The 18,388-nt window shown below is 41.3% G+C and overlaps 2 protein-coding genes across 2 annotated transcripts in view; one reads left to right on the forward strand and one right to left on the reverse strand.

The window, feature by feature from the left end:
• TRPC4AP (transient receptor potential cation channel subfamily C member 4 associated protein) overlaps positions 1–18,388 on the forward strand; it is a 283,763-nt gene that overhangs the window by 90,793 nt on the left and 174,582 nt on the right. The window lies entirely within an intron of this gene.
• PROCR (protein C receptor) overlaps positions 1–18,388 on the reverse strand; it is a 46,271-nt gene that overhangs the window by 22,009 nt on the left and 5,874 nt on the right. The window lies entirely within an intron of this gene.

Below are 18,388 nucleotides of genomic sequence, written 5' to 3' on the forward strand. Positions count from 1 at the left end.
GCCTTGAGTCTGTATATTGCTTTAATTAATGGACATTTTAACAATATTAAGTCTTTTAATCCATGAGCACAGAGTGTCTTTCCATTTACTTGTGCCTTTAATTTCTTTCAGTAATGTTTTATATTTTCAATGTATAAGTCTTTTGCCTCCTTGGTTAAGTTTATTCCTAAGGATTTTATTCCTTTTGATGCTGTTGTAAATGGATTATTTTCTTAATTTCCTTTTAAGATTGTTCATTGCCAGTGTATAGACACACAACTGATTTTTTTTTTTTTAAGAGACAGACTCATCCTCCCAAGTAGCTAGGACTACAGGCACCTGGTGCAGCTGATTTTTGTGTGTTGATTTTGTAACCTAAAACTTGACTTAATTTGAGTTCTAGCAGTGTGCGTGTGTGTGTAATTTTTAGGATTTTCTACATATGAGATCATGTCATCTGCAAACAGAGATGTTGCAGAGATATTCTTCCTTTCTAATTTGGATGCTTTTTAATTCTTTTTTTGACTAATTGTTCTGGCTAGAACTTCCAGTGTGGCTAAAGGAATCATTATTAAGTTAAAAAGTTTGGATTTCTTTATGACAATTCATATTGCTAAAAAAAATGCTTTCCAGAAAGGTATATATTAATTTATGTTCTCACCATCAGCATTCTACTATTGGTAACATTGAGGATAGGCATCTTTTTATACATTTATTAGCTATTTTTCCCCTTTGAACTGCTTGTTCCTATTTCTTTTTCTAGTATATTCTTTGACTTATCTTTGTAATTTTGTAGAGTTCATGAATCTGTTAACTAATCTGTTGATCCCATCAACAAATACTATGTACTATGTGCCAGGTACCATTGTGGGTGCTAGGGATGGATGCAGCAAAGAACAAAACAGATCAAAATTATACTCTAGTCAGGGGGAGGGCGTGACAACTGTAGGTCAGGTGGAGGTAAGTGGTTTTTTTAAAGCAGGTAGCTGAGCTTCAAGTCAGTGACATGTTAAAAAAAATCAAATAAAAAGCAAGTAATAAGATGAAGAGTATAAGAGATCTACTATACTGGGCACGGTGGTTCACACCTGTAATCCCAGCACTCTGGGAGGCCGAGGCAGGTGGATCACGAGGTCAGGAGATCGAGACCAGCCTGGCCAACATGGTGAAACCCTGTCTCTATTAAAAACACAAAAATTAGCTGGGCCTGGTGGTGGGTGCCTGTAATCCCGGCTATTTGGGAGGCTGAGGCAGGAGAATTTCTTAGAGCCGGAAGGCGGAAGTTGCAGTGAGCCAAGATTGGGCCATTGTACTCCAGCCTGGGCGACAAGAGTGAAACTCTGTCTCAAAAAATATATAACAATAATAATAATAATAATAGTAAATAATAAGCTTCAAGAACAGAGAAGGGAAGCCTTGGAAAGAATCATGAGGCAATTAACTCAATTAGGTTCAGACTACAAGTTCTGTCTCAGCTGCTGTGGGTGGTGGTTGCAGTGTTAGTTCATTTTCAGAGTCTTTGCTAGGCTGTTTGAATCTACTCCATGCCACTCTATGGTTAGTCTGACAGTCAGATGGTGATTTATATTACAGTTGAGTTACCAAAGCCATTACCAAGCTTTCTTTTTACCAAGCACATGTGCAGCTTGGTAGTGAGCTTGAGATTTCTCTTGACACATGCACAGATTTAAGGGATCCCTTTCTCTAGCTCTTTCCTCCCTAGAGGAACTGTCCATGCTCCTAGCTAAGTTGGTCTCTCCATTTGTGCCTTGAAGTCTAACCTCTTTTATGTCCTGCTCCAGGACACCACTCCAGCCACTGCCCTCTCTTTTTCCTGTGTCATCAAATTTTCCTTCCCTATTGATTATCCCTGTAAGTGTACAAACATACTATATTATCTACCTTATTAAGAGAAAAAACTTTTCTTGATCCCATGAGCCTCCTTAGTTACTTAACCCAACACTTCTTAATATCCTTAATTAATATTATTTTTAATATCTTACTTCTCTGTTCTTCTGTAAAACAAACCAAACTCCTCAAAAGAGTTATTTATAGTCACTGTCTCAAATTAGTTTATTTCTTGAGCTCATTCTAATTAGGCTTTTGTCCCTACCACACCACCAAAACTGCTATTTATCAAGGTTACCAATGATCTCCATCAATAACCAATTCTCAGTCCTTACCTTATTCCACTGTCTGCAGTATCTGTTACAGTGATTACTTCCTCCTTGGAACACTTCTTCCACCTGGCTTCTGAGATTCCACTCTCTTGGCTGTCACCATACCTCAATGGCTACTCAGTTTTCTTTACTGGTTTCGCCTCAATTTCCAGCCTTTAAATGTTGGGGCATCCTCAGGGTTTAGTACCTGAATGTTTTCTCTGTCCAGACTATTCCTTAGGTGATCCCATCCAGCTTTATGAGTTTACATGTTATCTATATAGTGAGCTCTCAAATTTAGGTCTTCAGCCTAGACATTTCCCTCAACTGCAGACTTGTATACCAACTGCATTCTATCAGCATTTCAACTTGGATGTCTAATAAATATCAAACGTAATATGTACATAATGAATGCATTTCCCACCAAAACCTGTTTCTTCTATAGCTTCCCCCATTTCAATAAATGTCAATTATAGCCTCCAGTTGCACAGATAAAAACCTCTGAGTCATTCCTTTGTAATGTAAACTTTATTGAGGCATAACACTGATACAGGAAAGTGCTCAAATTTATAAATGTACAACTCAGTGAATGTTCACAAAGTGAGCATATTGATATAGCCAGAATCCAGATTAAGAAACAGGGCAGGCCAGGCACGGTGGCTCACACCTATAATCCCAGCACTCTGCAAGGCTGAGGCAGGCCAATCACGAGGTCAAGAGATCAAGACCATCCTGGCCAACACAGTGAAACCCCATCTCTACTAAAAATACAAAAATTAGCTGGGCATAGTGGCATGCCCCTGTAGTACCAACTACTTGGGAAGCTGAGGCAGGAGAATCGCTTGAACCTGGGAGGTGGAGGTTGCAGTGAGCCGAGATTGCGCCATTGCACTCCAGCCTGAGAGTGAGACTCCGTCTCAAAAAGTAAAAAAAGGCCGGGTGCGGTAGCTCATGCCTGTAATCCCAGCACTTTGGGAGGCTGAGGTGGATGGATCACGAGGTCAGGAGATCGAGACCATCCTGGCTAACACAGTGAAACCCCATCTCTACTAAAAATACAAAAAATTAACCAGGCGTGGTGGCGGGTGCCTGTAGTCCCAGCTACTCGGAAGGCTGAGGCAGGAGAATGGCATGAACCCGGGAGGTGGAGCTTGAGATGAGCCGAGATGGCACCACTGCACTCCAGCCTGGGCCACAGAGCAAGACTCCATCTCACCAAAAAAAAAAAAAAAAAAAAAAAAAAAAAAAAAGAAAGAAAGAAAGAAAGAAAGAAAAAGAGATAGGGCATCGCCTCAGAAGCCCTCATGTCTGCCTTCTAATCATTAGCTTCCCAAAGGTAACCAATATCCTGGCTTCTAACACCACAGGTTAGTTCTGTGTGTCTTTGGAATTTATATAAATGTAATCATATAGTTTATACTTTTTTGTGTTTGGCTTCCTTTGATCAATATTATATTTGTGACATTCACTTATATTAAGACATGTAGTTTAAGTTCTTCCATTCTCATTGTTGTTTATTCCGTTATGTAAATATAGTATAATTGGTTTCATTATTCTATTCTTGATAGTGTTTGGGTACTTTTTAGTTGGTGATATTACAAAGAATACTGCTATTGACAGAGCAGGAGCACTGTCATCTCGGACAAACACCGCCACTTTAAGTTCCAGCTCCCTTTCTAGCCTCATGCATTTCAAGGAAATCATTCTCTTCTAACTACAAATAGACAGAAAGAGCAGACAGTAAAATACAGATAAGACAGCTCGCTACAGAGCGAGGTTGGGGGGAAAGTCTCTTGGGTAGCTGCCGAACTTCACCCTCATACAATGGCCCCCAGTAAACAGTAGGCCTTAATAAGCACATTCCTTTCCCTTCAGGTGCACTAAGATAGGGAAGCTATAAGCAGACCCGAGGGATATGCCTGCAGCTGCAGAAAGATGTAGGGGAATAGACACACAACTCTCCCTCCGAGGTAAGCACAACAAAGAGACACAGAAGCAGTCCAAGTCTCTGATAAATTCTCCTACCCTGAATCCTTAAAAACTCTTAGTCTGTAAGAGAGTGTGGCTCTGACCTAACTTGGCCAGCTGCCCCACTCAGGTTTATTCAAAATAAACCTGTCCCTGTTGACTGTCGAGCCGCCCTTTGTGTTTCTCTCCTCTTTCTTTAATTCTTACAGCTATGACTAATTTTCTATATGTCTTTCAGTGAACATAGGTAAACATTTCTGCTAGGCATATGCCTAGGAGGCAGATGTTCAACTTTAGTAGATACTGCAGTTTTCCAAACAGTAGTTGTTTTGTACCAATTTACCTTACCAACAGCAATGTAGGAAAGTTCTAATTGGCTTGTATCCTTGCCATTACTGTCTTTTCTTTCCTTCCTTGTTTGTCTTCTTCTTTTTAACTATTCTGATGGGTAAGTAGTGGTATCACCCTGGTCCATGCCACCATCAGTTTTCACCCATATTATTGCCTCCTAGCAGGAATGTACGAGTATCCTTGGAGCTACCTGAGTATTTCTTTGCCTTTTAAACTTTGTTTCCCCCCATGGTAGCCATAGTGATGCTCTTCAAATGCAAATCAAATCATGTCAGTCCTCTTCTCGAAAGCCTCCAATGGCTTTCCATCTCACTCAGAACAAACAGCAAAGTACAGATAACTGGCTTATTAGGCCCTCCGTTATTTGCCTCCTGCTCTTTCTCTCCTCTTTGCCTGTACCACTTCAGATAAACTGGCCTCCATGTTCATCAAATAAACCAAGCTTACTCCTCAGGGCTTTTGCACTTGTTCTGTCTATCTAAATTGGGTTGTTCTTCCGCTGGCCACTCTTGCACTTCCTTCAGCTCTCCGCTCAACTGTCATCTTATTCCAGAGGCCTGCCCTGATTATGCTGTCTCAAACAGCAAGTCAGTTATCCTCCCTTCGACCTCCCTTATTTTTCTACCTATTATCTCTGATGTTAAAAAAAAAATTACTTGTTTAGGGTCTGTCCCTCCCAGTACACTGTAGTTTCTAAGACAGACTTTGTTTTGTTCTCTGCTGTATTGCTCTATTCCCGCGTCCTAAAACAGTGTCTGAACCATAGAAATCACTCAATAATTTTCTTTTTCTTATTTAGTAATCCTAGTGACCCGACTTAATAAATTTTTTAAATAAATGCATGAGAAATTGACAAATTGTAACAAGTCCAGAAGAACAATAGCAGGTTACTGAAATGCCACATCAAATAAGGAACCCTTGAAGAAAGTAGGACGTTTAATCTAGAGAAGAGAAGGTTGCCAGGCACAGTGGCTCATGCCTGTAATCCCAGCACTTTTGGGAAGCTGAGGCGGGCAGATCATGAGGTCAAGAGATCAAGACCATCCTGGCCAACATGTTGAAACCCCCTCTGTACTAAAAATACAAAAATTAGCTGGGCGTGGTGGCAGGCATCTGTAGTCCCAGTTACTTCAGGAGGCTGAGGCAGGAGAATCGCTTGAACCCAGGAGGCAGAGGTTGCAGTGAGTCGAGATCACGCCACTACACTCCAGCCTGGCGACAGAGCGAGACTCCATCTCAAAAAAAAAAAAAAAAGAAAGAAAGAAAGAAAAAAGAAAAAGAAAAAAAGAAAAGATTTAGGAGAATAGGACCACCATCTTTGAACATATGTAGGACTGTCACATGTGGTTTTAGAGGTCAGAACTTGGACTTGACATGCTGAATACTTCCAGTAATGGGGGGTTCACTACTTTGTGAAACAGCCAGTTCCATTATTGAATTACTGGGTCAGAAAGTTAAATTAAACTAACATTTATTTCTCTTTGACTTCCTCTCATTCATTAATCTGTTCCCTGGAGTTCCACAGACCAAATCTAATCACCTCTTCAGTTGCAACTGGATGAAATAAAACACCATGTTTAAGGAAATAAGAAAAACCATGGGACTTTTGTTTTGCTAAGAAAAATATACATATTGAGAAATGAAACGCTTAATAAAATAATGGGTTTTGTTGTTTGTTTTGGTGGGAGGAGGGCAAGATTGTGAGAGGAAAGAGAAGGAAGAGAGATAAGTTCATTGATGTTTAGGGAGATCAAACTTGAGGAAAAGAACAGAAATGTGTAAGAACTGATTAAGTTCTGCTGGGTCGGGGATGGTAGAGCCAGGATCCCCATGAAGTGATCAGTACAATATCCCTGCATTAAGAGTTGGATCTATTTTTTGGGATATGTAGAAATCCTGATTATAGTGAGTGTGATACAAGACTAAGGCTACCCATGAGAATCCTGTTATATGCAGGTACATATAAACAGACCTTCAGATATACCAAGGGATATTAGAATAAATAGAGTTTTGGTTTCTTTATACTGGGTGTAAGAAGAATAACGTTGCCAGGAAATGAGAATAATAACATCTACAAGAAATGATAATAATATCTGTCCTTCTTTCCTAATAAGATTTTTGAGCATATCAATAACATTTTTCATGACATAATAGAATAAAATGTTTCTGTGACTACAAAATTGTACATAAAACTGAGGGATTATTATCAGTAAAGTAAGGTGCAGATTGGATGAAATAATTTCCTTCCTCAAAACTCTTCATTCATTCATCCAGCCATTTATTGACTAACTTCTAAATTCCTGGCACTGTTGTAGATACCAAGGATACAAAGATGAACAACGGTATTTTGCCTAGAGGAGTAAATAGTTAACTATTGCCTATAGACTAAGTGTAACTTCTTAGCATGGCATTCTTAATCTGATACTAAAATTTGATTTCCCGCAACATTTCCTTACATAACCAATATTCAGAGCAACCACATCAGACCATTTAGCATTCCCTAAACATAAGGTGCACTTTTATCCACTTTGTCTTTGTGCTATTATATCAGTCCAGAATCCACTCATTATTCATCAATTCAAAACACATGTATTTGACTCTTTCCTTGTGCCAGGCACTATGTTGGGTGTCAGGAACATGGAGATAAATAAGATATAATCTCTTTCCTCAAAGATCTTAGCCTAGGAAAGGAGAAACATCCTTCCCCTTTTCACCTACTGTAATTCTCTTCTTCAAGGCCCAGATGAAATCTATGGCCTTTGTGTAGCCTTCCCAGATCTCTTTCTTTCAGTACACAGCTTATAATTACTTTGAATCTTTTCATTCCTTCTGTGTTAAAATAAACTGCTTTGTATGCTTCTCCTTCTAAACTGTCATATCAGTTCCTGGGCAGAGATCATGTTTTATCCACCTTTGTATCCCTGCTAGCAGTTAGCACAATTCTTTGCATAAAACAGTTCTCAGCAACAGTTGGCCGAATTGGAAAAAGAATGCAGTCCAAAACCTAAACCTCACGCCACCTGGCAGAGATATAAAATCAAGGCACACGTGTTGAACTGAATTAAAAGACGGGGAATCCAGTAAGCCAAGCCACCCAGAAGGATACTTTTATTATATGCCAGGGAGTCATTTGTTTACCTTTGTTTCAGATTTGTTTATTGCTCTTGTAAACTACAACTGGAGCTCTAATAGTCTGGCTGCCACATAACAGACCCGAGCCAAACATTCTAAGATCATTCCCAAAAAGAGGAATGGAACTTCTAGGACCTTTACAGTTGTCCTAATGTCAGCCGTCTGGACTTAGGAATGTGGAATCCTATTTATCAGAGCTGGGAGATACCTTAGCTGTCTCAGAGATGATAAGCTCCCTCTCAGAGAGGGGCACTGACTTATCTAAGGGCATGTAGCTATGAACACGTATTCACATATGTAAGCATAAGCAGATGAACCTTCCATTCACTCTTTACCCTGTGTAGAAACTGCTGGAAATGAGGGTCATATCTTCTCCCTAAAACGTCACAGTTATTCATCCCACTGTTTCCCTGATTATTTACCTCTCCTGCTTTTGCACGCAGGCATAAATTTTCAGAGAATCCCCCCAAGTAGTACCTTACCTCTTTAACCTGTGATTCCTAATGCCGCTCATGGAATGATGTAGCAGCAATAACTCAGGATCAAAAGTCAGAAGTCCCAAGTGCTAGTGCCAGTTCTTGTACCACCTCACTGTGGAACTTTGGGCAAGCCACTTACAGCTACCCAGCTTTATTTCACCATTAGTGTTCAGGCCAGGTGTGGTGGCTCACACCTGTAGTCACAGCACTTTGGCAGGCCCAGGCATGGCGAAACCCCATCCTACAAAACAAACAAACAAACAAAAAAACAAATTTAGGTGGGCTTGGTGGTGCACACCTATAGTCCCAGCTACTCAGGAAGCTGAGGTGGGAGGATCGTTTGAGCCCAGGAGGTTGAGACTGCAGTGAACTGTGATCACACCACTGCACTCCAGCCTGAGTGACAGAGCAGACTTGGAGGAAGATAGATCAAACCATGGATGGAGGAAATGCAAAGAAGGAATTGACCTAATTGTTAACATGTTTTGCAGGCCACTGATTTAAACAGCTATTGCTTTCGTTGTTCAGATTTAAACTTATTATTATCATTTCATAACATCTTTATTGAGATGTAATTCATATATCATACAATCCAACCATTTCAAGTATACAGGTAGGCCGGGCGCGGTGGCTCACGCCTGTAATCCCAGCACTTTGGGAGGCCAAGGCAGGTGGATCACAAGGTCAGGAGATCAAGACCATCCTGGCTAACATGGAGAAACCCTGTCTCCACTAAAAATACAAAAAAATTAGCCGGGCGTGGTGGCGGGCGCCTGTAGTCCCAGCTACTCGGGAGACTGAGGCAGGAGAATGGCATGAACCCGGGAGGAAGAGCTTGCAGTGAGCCAAGATCGCCACTGCACTCCAGCCTGGGCAACAGAGCAAGACTCCGTCTCAGAAAAAATAAATAAAAATAAATTAAAAAAAAAAAGTATACAGATTAATGTTTTTTGTTTTTTGTTTTTTTGAGATGGGGTCTTGCTCTGTCGCCCAGGCTGGAGTGCAGTGGCGCGATCTCGGCTTACTACAAGCTCTGCCTCCCGGGTTCCCGCCATTCACCTGCCTCAGCCTCCTGAGTAGCTGGGACTACAGGCGCCCGCCACTACGCCCGGCTAATTTTTTAGTAGAGTAGATAGTAATTTTTAGTAGAGATGGAGTTTCACCATGTTAGCCAGGATGGTCTCGATCTCCTGACCTCATGATCTGCCCACCTTGGCCTCCCAAAGTGCTAGGATTACAGGCGTGAGCCACCATGCCCAGCCAGATCAATGGTTTTTAAATTGTATTTAAAATTGTGCAACCGTCACTACAATTACGTTTAGAACATTTTCATTACCACACAACAAAACTCTGTATCTTTTATAGTCATGCTGTGTCACCACCCCATCCCCCTAGCAGTAGACATCACTTATCTACTTTCTACCTCTATCTATAGATTACCTATTCTTGATGTTTCACATACGTTGAATCATGTAAGTGGTTCTTTGTGACTGCTTTCTTTTACTTATCTTTTTTTTTTTTTTTTGAGACGGAGTTTCGCTCTTGTTGCCCAGGCTGGAGTGCAATGGCGCAATCTTGGCTCACCACAACCTCCGCCTCCTGGGCTCAAGCGATTCTCCTGCTTCAGCCTCCCGAGTAGCGGGGATTACAGGAATGCGCCACCATGCCCGCCTAATTTTGTATTTTTAGTAGAGACAGGGTTTCTCCATGTTGGTCAGGCTGGTCTCGAACTCCTGACCTCGTGATCCACCCACCTCAGCCTCCCGAAGTGCTGTGATTACAGGCGTGAGCCACTGCACCCAGCCTACTTATCATGTTTTTAAGGCTCATCCATGTTGTAACATGTATCAGTATCTCATTTTCATGGCTAGATAATATTCCATTGTATTAAAATACTGCATTTTGTTTCTCCGTCAATTAACAGACATTTGGATTATTACCATTTTTGGCTATTATGAATAATGCTGCTGTGAACATTCATGTACAAGTATTTGCATTGATGTATGTTTCAATTTTCTTGGGTATATACTAGGAGTAGATTTGCTGGGTCACATAATAACTCTATGTTTAACTTTTTGAAGAACTGTCAAATTGTTTTCCAAAGTGCTGTACCATTGCCACCAGCAATGTATGACGTTTCCAATTTCTTCACATTCTTGCCAACACTAGTTATTGTCTGTCTTTTTTCCTATATCCATTCTTTTTTTTAATTTTATTTTTCCATAAGTTATTGAGGTACAGGTGGCATTTGGTTACATGAGTAAGTTGTTTGGTGGAGATTTGTGGCGAACCACCACCCAAGCAGTATACAATGCACCATATTTGTAGTCTTTTATCCCTCACCCCCTCTCACTCTTCCCCCCAAGTCCCCAAAGTCCATTGTATCATTCTTATGCTTTTGCATCCTCATAGCTTAGCTCCCACATATCAGTGAGAACATATGATGTTTGGTTTTCCATTCCTGAGTTACTTCACTTAGAATAATAGTCTCTAATCTCCTCCAGGTCATTGCAAATGCTGTTAATTCATTCCTTTTATGGATGAGTAGTACTCCATCATATACATATACCAGAGTTTCTTTATCCACTCGTTGATTGATGGGCATTTGGGTTGGTTCCACGATTTTGCTATTGTGAATTATGCTGCTATAAACATGCACGTGCAAGTATCTTTTTCGAATAATGACTTCTTTTCCTCTGGGTAGATACCCAGTAGTGGGATTGCTGGATCAAATGGTAGTCTACTTTTAGTTTTTAAAGGAATCTCCACACTGTTTTCCGTAGCAGCTGTACTAGTTTACATTCCCACCAGCAGCGTAGAAGTGTTCCCTGATAGCTGCATCCATGCCAACATCTATTTTTTTATTATTTGATTATGGTCATTCTTATGGGAGTAAGGTGGTATCGTATTGTGGTTTTGATTTGCATTTTCCTGATCATTAGTGATGTTGAGCATTTTTTTCATATGTTTGTTGGCTATTCGTATATTTTCTTTTGAGAATTGTCTATTCATGTCCTTAGCCCACTTTTTGATGGGCTCAATTGTTTTTTTGTCTTATTGATTTGTTTGAGTTCATCGTAGATTCTGGATATTAGTCCTTTATCCGATGTATAGATTGTGAAGATTTTCTCCCACTCTGTGGGTTGTCTGTTTACTCTACTGACTGTTCCTTTTGCTGTGCAAAAGCTCTTTAGTTTAATTAGGTCCCAGCTATTTACCTTTATTTATATTGCAACTGCTATTTTTTTTTTTTTTTTTGCCATGAAATCCTTGGCCAAGCCAATGTCTAGAAGGGTTTTTCCAAACTTATCTTCTAGAAATTTTATAGTTTCAGGTCTTAGGTTTAAGTCCTTAATCCATCTTGTTTTTTGTTTATTTGTTTGCTTTGTTTTGTGTTTTGTTTGTTTGTTTGTTTGTTTGTTTGTTTTTTTGAGAGGGAGTCTCGCAGTCTCGCTCTATCACCCAGGCTGGAGTGCAGTGGCGTGATCAGAGCTCACTGCAAGCTCCGCCTCCCAGGTTCACGCCATTCTCCTGCTTCAGCCTCCCAAGTAGCTGGGACTATAGGCACCCGCCACCACGTCCGGCTAATTTTTTGTATTTTTAGTAGAGATGGGTTTCACCGTGTTAGCCAGGATGGTCTCGATCTCCTGACCTCGTGATCTGCCTGCCTCAGCCTCCCAAAGCGTTAGGATTACAGGTGTGAGCCACTACGCCCAGCTGCTTAATCCATCTTGAGTTGATTTTTGTATAAGGTAAAAGATGAGGATCCAGTTTCGTTCTTCTACATGTGGTTAATCAATTATCCCAGCACCATTTGTTGAAAAGGGTGTCCTTTCCCCACTTTATGTTTTTGCTTGCTTTGTCAAAGATCAGTTGTCTGTAAGTATTTGGGTGTATTTCTGGGTTCTCTATTCTGTTCCATTGGTCTATGTGCCTATTTTTATACCAGTATCATGCTGTTTTGGTGACTATGGCCTTAGAGTATTATTTGAAATCAGGTAGTATGATGCCTCCGGATTTGTTCTTTTTGCTTACTCTTGCTTTGGCTATGTGGGCTCTTTTTTGGTTCCATATGAATTTTAGAATTGTTTTTTCTAACTCTGTGAAGAATGATGGTGGTGTTTTGATGGAGATTGCATTGAATTTGTAGATTGCTTTTGGCAGTATGGTCATTTTCACAATATTGATTATATCCATTCTCCTATAGCCATTCTTGCTGGTATGAAGTGGTATCTCATGGTTTTGATTTGCATTTCCATAATGACTATAATGATGTTGGGCATCTTTTCATGTGCTTATTGGCCACTGGTGTATCTTCTTTAAGAAATGTCTAAAATTTACTCTGCTTTTTCCTATTTTCATTATTGAATCTGTTCTATCTTTCCTATTTGGGCATGGTCATATCTCACCCATTCACAAATACCATGTTTCTCCCCCAGTTTCCTCTGATTCCCTCAGTTTTAGTAGAGGAGAGAAAGCATAAAACCTAGAACACAAAGGCATGGGTTTGAATGCTAGCTCTGATACTGTTATTAGTCCATTCTTGTGTTGCTATACTGGAATACCTGCAAGTGGCTAATTTATAAAAGAAAAGAGGTTTATCTTGGCTCACACTTCTGCAGGATGTACAGGAAGCACAGCACCAGCATCTTCTGGTGAGGTCTCAGGAAGCTTTCAATCATGGTGGAAGGCAAAGGGGAAGCAGGCATGTAAGATGGAGACAGAAGGAAGCAAGAAAGAGGAAGGGAGGTCTCAGATCCTTTTAAACAACGAGATCTCACGTGTAATCTAACTGAGCAAGAACTCACTCATCACCAAGGGATGGTGTTAAGCCATTCATGAGGGATCTGCCCCCTTGACCCAAACACCTCCCATTAGGCCCATCTCTAACAATGGAGGTCACATTCCAATATGAGATTGGGAGCGACAAAACATCCAAACCATATCAGTTAATTAACTTTCTTATTATCCCTAAACATGTTTCCTAATCTAAAATGAGAATATCTATCTTACAAGACCAAAGAGAGTATTAAATGATAAACGCAAGTTACAGAATTCCAAAGACTATATAGCAATATGTAAATGATAGCTACAAGAGTAAATCAGAGCATTTTTCTTTCTTTCTTTCCTTTTTTTTTTTTTTTTTTTTTTGAGACAGAGTCTCACTCCACTGTCCAGGCTGGAGTGCAGTGGCACAATCTCAACTCACTGCAATCTCTGCCTCCTGGGTAAAAGCTATTCTCCTTCCTTAGCCTCCTGAGTAACTGGAACTGTAGGCACGTGCCACCATGCCTGGCTAATTTTTGTATATTTACTAGAGACAGGGTTTCACCATGTTGGCCCCGCTGGTCTCAAACTCCTGACCTCAGGTGAACTGCCCACCTCAGCCTCCCAAAGTGCTGGGATTACAGGCATGAGCCACGATGCCCAGCCACATAACATATTTTTATTTGTGTGTTTCTTCTAGTTATACAAAGCATCTTGCCTTGTGTTTTTCTTTTTTGGGTATGTTTTATCTTCCCAAGAAAAGACTGGGCTCCTTGAGAAGGATCATATCCTAATCGTTTTGTGTCTTCCAAAGTACATAGCATAAAGCCTTCTATATGGAAGTTTCTGACAAACATTTATTAAATAAGTAAATAAATTAATGATGTGAGGTATAGTGAACATTTATGGGTTTTGTTGTTTTTGCTTTTCTATTTTATTTTTCTTTTGTTCTGTTTTTTGAGCCCAGGAGGTTGAAGCTGCAGTGAGCCATGATCGTGCCACCAATTCCAGCCTGGGCAACAGACCAAGATTTTGTCTCAAAAAAAAAGATAATATATGTAAAGTCAGTAAATACAGCAGTGGCTGCTGATCTTCAGGCTTCTCATTTGCATCAATTCTGTTTCTTTTCTTTTCTTTTTTTTTTTTTTTTGAGACGGAGTCTTGCTCTCTCCCCCAGGCTGGAGGGCAGTGGCGCAATCTCGGCTCACTGCAAGCTCCGCCTCCCAGGTTCACGCCATTCTCTGCCTCAGCCTCCCGAGTAGCTGGGACTATAGGCGCCCACCACCACGCCCGGCTAATTTTTTGTATTTTTAGCAGAGATGGGGTTTCACAGTGTTAACCAGGATGGTCTCGATCTCCTGACCTCATGATCCACCCGCCTCGGCCCCCCAAAGTGCTGGGATTACAGGCGTGAGCCACCGCGCCCGGCCGCATCAATTCTTTAAAATCACCTGTACCTGTTTTGGTTGCCCAGCATCTGAAATCTCTTCCTCTGTGTGAGTCTTAATGGGAGACAGGATCTCAACTCCCACGAGAGATGTCAAAGGTATCTAAAGTTTTCCTTTTTCCCGCTGCACTTGCAGCTAAGGCAAAAGCAACGTGATCAAGGCTTGGTCATTTGGCTGCTTCCACTCAGGACGTTGACTCTTGAACAAATGATGTAAAGACACAGGGGTCAGAGAATTCCTTTAATATGGAAGCATGCATTGGTGATGGAGGTAGTGCTTCCAGCTGAGGTATCCTTAATATCATTCATGTGGTGTGACTTTGGCTGTGGTCCCTGGTTCTACTTTCTGAGCTTGATTATCTGGCTTTCCCATCAACTCTAAGGATTACTTAATAACCTTCCAATATACTTATTTTCCCCTTAAGTTGGCAGAGTTGGTTTCTGTTGCTTGCAACTAATAATCTTAGCATACCTCTGGAGTAAGGATTTGGGGAGAATGAGAAAGCAGGAGGTGTTCCATTTTTCCTTTATGAAATTTCTTTGTAAACATCTGTGTTATTGCTATTGTTGTACCACTTCTGTCATTTAAAAATATGCTTTTAAAATAAATAACCTAGGGCATAGTGGGTAAAGAGAAATGGTACAAAATAAAATTTGAGGGGCTGGGCATGATGGCTCATGCCTGTAATCCCAGCACTTTGGGAGGCTGAGGCAGGCAGATCACAAGGTCAGGAGTTCAAGATCAGCCTGACCAATATGGTGAAACCCTGTCGCTACTAAAAATACAAAAATGAGTGGGGCATGGTGGCATATGCCTTTAATCCCAGCTACTCAGGAGGCTGAGGTAGGAGAATAGCTTGAACCCAGGAGGCAGAGGTTGCAGTGAGTAGAGATCGCATCACTGCACTCCAGCCTGGGCGACAGAGCGAGACTCCATCTAAAAATAATAATAATAATAAAATAAAATTAGAACATTAGGTTGGGGCCACATTGTGCATGGCCTTGAATGTCATTTTGAGGATTCTGAATTTAACTCAATAAGTATGAAAAATGTAAAAAACAGTCCAGGCATGGTGGCTCATGCCTGTAATCCCAGCACTTTGTGAGGCCAAGGCGGGTGGATCACTTGAGGTCAGGAGCTTAAGACCAGCCTGACCAACATGGTGAAACCCCGACTACTAAAATTACAAAAAATTAGCTGGGCATGGTGGCACATGCCTGTAATCCCAGCTACTCAGGAGGCTGAGTCAGGAGAATTGCTTGAACCTGGGAGGCAGAGGTTGCAGTGAGCTGAGATCACACTACTGCACTCCAGCCTGGGCGACAGAGGCTTGTTTTGGGCGACTGGGCGACAGAGGTTTGTTTTGTCTCAAAACAAACAAAACAAAACAAAACAACAACAAAAACAGAATAATGACACAATTAGATCTGTGTTTTTTATTGCAATGTAGAAGATGAATTAAAACATGGAGAAATTAGACAATTTCTTAGGAGGAGGCTACTGCCAGGGTCCAGACAAAAGATTGAGAACATTTCTCAATTTTGAAAGAAAGAGACACACACACAAGTTGGGTTATCTGGAAGCAGAGGCTGAGACAGAGTTTGAGGTGCAAGATGCTTACCGGGAGGAAGAAGCAGGGCTGAGCTAAGAGAGAAGTCAAACTGCAATGCAGATCTGACAAAGACCCAGCCTCCCTGGCAGGGAGCTCTGGAGTGAATATTTCCAGTCCTGGCCAGCCCTTGTCAAGCCAACCTATTCTCAGAGCTGTCCTGCAGTTGGTCAAAATGATCAAACCTTTATACCCCTGCCTTGCTCAGGTACCGAGTGAGGGCAGCTCTGGGATGGACATGATCTTGTGTAGGACTGTCCTCTACAGCTGAGGCAGACATTGAAAGAACTGAAGTAGGCGGAAGTTGTCTGCTAGCTATTCCCCCTAGAGCTGAACAGCAAGTCTTTTTTTTCTTATGTATGTATGTATTTATTTATTTATTTATTTGAGATGGTGTTTCACTCTTGTTGCCCAGGCTGGAATGCAGTGGCGAGATCTCAGCTCATTGCAACCTCCGCCTCTCGGGTTCAAGCGATTCTCCTGCCTCAGCCCCTGCTAGTTGCTGGGATTACAGGTGTGCACTACCACGCCCACCTAATTTTTGTATTTTTAGTAGAGACAGGGTTTCGCCATGTTGGCCAGGCTGGTCTCCAACTCCTGACCTCAGGTGATCCCCCCACCTCGGCCTCCCAAAGTGCTGGGATTACAGGTATGAACCACCGTGCCTGGCCAACAGGAAGTCTTTCTTTGGAGGTAGAACTGAATGGTACAGCTTCATGTTTACCACAAAGAAAGAGAGGAATTATGATATCTTGAACAAAGGTAATGGGGTAGAAATGAGTGAATGTGTTTTATACATACTGTATTTGGTAGGTGGGGATAAATAAGAGGGAGTAAATAAAGGTTAACAGTGAGGTCTCTCCACTTACATGATTTGATGGTTATTCTGTTATCCATTAATGAACAGTAAACATCAGAAGTAGAGAGAGATTTGGGGAGAAAGATAATAAATCTGATTTTGAACATGTTGATTCTGAAATGTCTACAGAGCATTAAGGTAGAGATGACTTTAAAGAATCAATGCAAATGAGAGGTCTGGAGATCAGAAGCCACTGCTGTATTTACTGACTATACATATACTATCTTTTTTTTTTTTTTTTTTTCTGGGTCTGTTGCCAGGCTGGAGTGTGGTGGCACGATCATGGCTCAATGCAGCCTCAACCTCCTGGGCTCAAGCAATCCTCTTACCTCAGCCTCTTGAGTAACTGCAACTACAGGCCCACACCACCACGCCCAGCTAATTTTTTCTACTTTTTTATAGAGACAGGGTCTCATTATATTGCCTAGGCTGGTCTCAAACTCCTGAGCTCAAGCAATCCTCCTGCCTCCGCCTCCCAAAGTGTTGGGATTACAGGTGTGAGCTAGTCACTGTGTTTGGCTTTTTTTTTTTTTTTTTTTTTTTGAGACAGAGCCTTGCTCTGTCACCCAGGCTGGAGTGCAGTGGCGCGATCTCGGCTCACTGCAAGCTCCGCCTCCCGCGTTCTCGCCATTCTCCTGCCTCAGCCTTCTGAGGAGCTGGGACTACAGCTGCCCGCCACCATGCCAGGCTAATTTTTTGTATTTTGTTTAGTAGAGACAGGGTTTCACCGTGTTAGTCAGGATGGTCTTGATCTCCTGACTTCATGATCTGCCCGCCTCGGCCTCCCAAAGTGCTGGGATTGCAGGTGTGAGCCACCATGTCCGGCTTGCGCTTGGCATATTATTTTACATATATACTTTTATTTAATACTCTTCACGCCTGTATGAATTAGGTATTGTTTTTCTTGTACCCTTTGGCATATTTTATTAATACCATTTGGGAACAAAAAAACTGAGACTAGAAGAGGTTAAATTTCTGGCTCAAAGAAGTAAAACTTAAGTCTGATGACAAAACACATACTCTTTTTTTTTTTTCAGAAAAGAAAAAAAGAATCTCACTCTCTTGCCCAGGTTGCAGTGCAGTGGTGTTATCTGGGCTCACTGCAACCTCTGCCTCTCGGGTTCAAGTGATTCTCCTGCCTCAGCCTCCCAAGTAGCTGGGATTACGGGGCATGTGCCACCACACTCAGCTAATTTTTGTGTTTTTAGTAGAGATAGGATTTCACTGTGTTGGTCAGGCTTGTCTTGAACTCCTGACCTCATAGGCGTGAGCCACCGCGCCTGGCCAACAAAACACATGCTCTTAAAGATAAAATTATATTGCTTTTCCATGGAAACCACAGGTAGATAGTATTTGAAGCCATGAAGGTCAGTAGGTCACCTAGAAAGGGTATAGTTCAAACAGGAACAAAAGGAAAAAAATGGAATTCTAAGGAAGCCAACATTTCCAGGGTGAATCAAGTAAGATGACATAGTCAACGGGATTGAAAAAAAGTAGACAGAACAGTTTTTAAAAATTGAAGTATGGTATCTCAGAAGTTAAGGTAAAAAGAGAGTTCTAGTCTGCAAATTTGCAGATACCATATAGGGTGATGGTTTGACAATTAGAGGTTACTAGTGATCTTAGAGCAGTTTATA

The sequence above is a fragment of the Macaca thibetana genome, chromosome 10 (assembly GCF_024542745.1).
Source record: "Macaca thibetana thibetana isolate TM-01 chromosome 10, ASM2454274v1, whole genome shotgun sequence".
NCBI classification, from domain to species: domain Eukaryota; kingdom Metazoa; phylum Chordata; class Mammalia; order Primates; family Cercopithecidae; genus Macaca; species Macaca thibetana.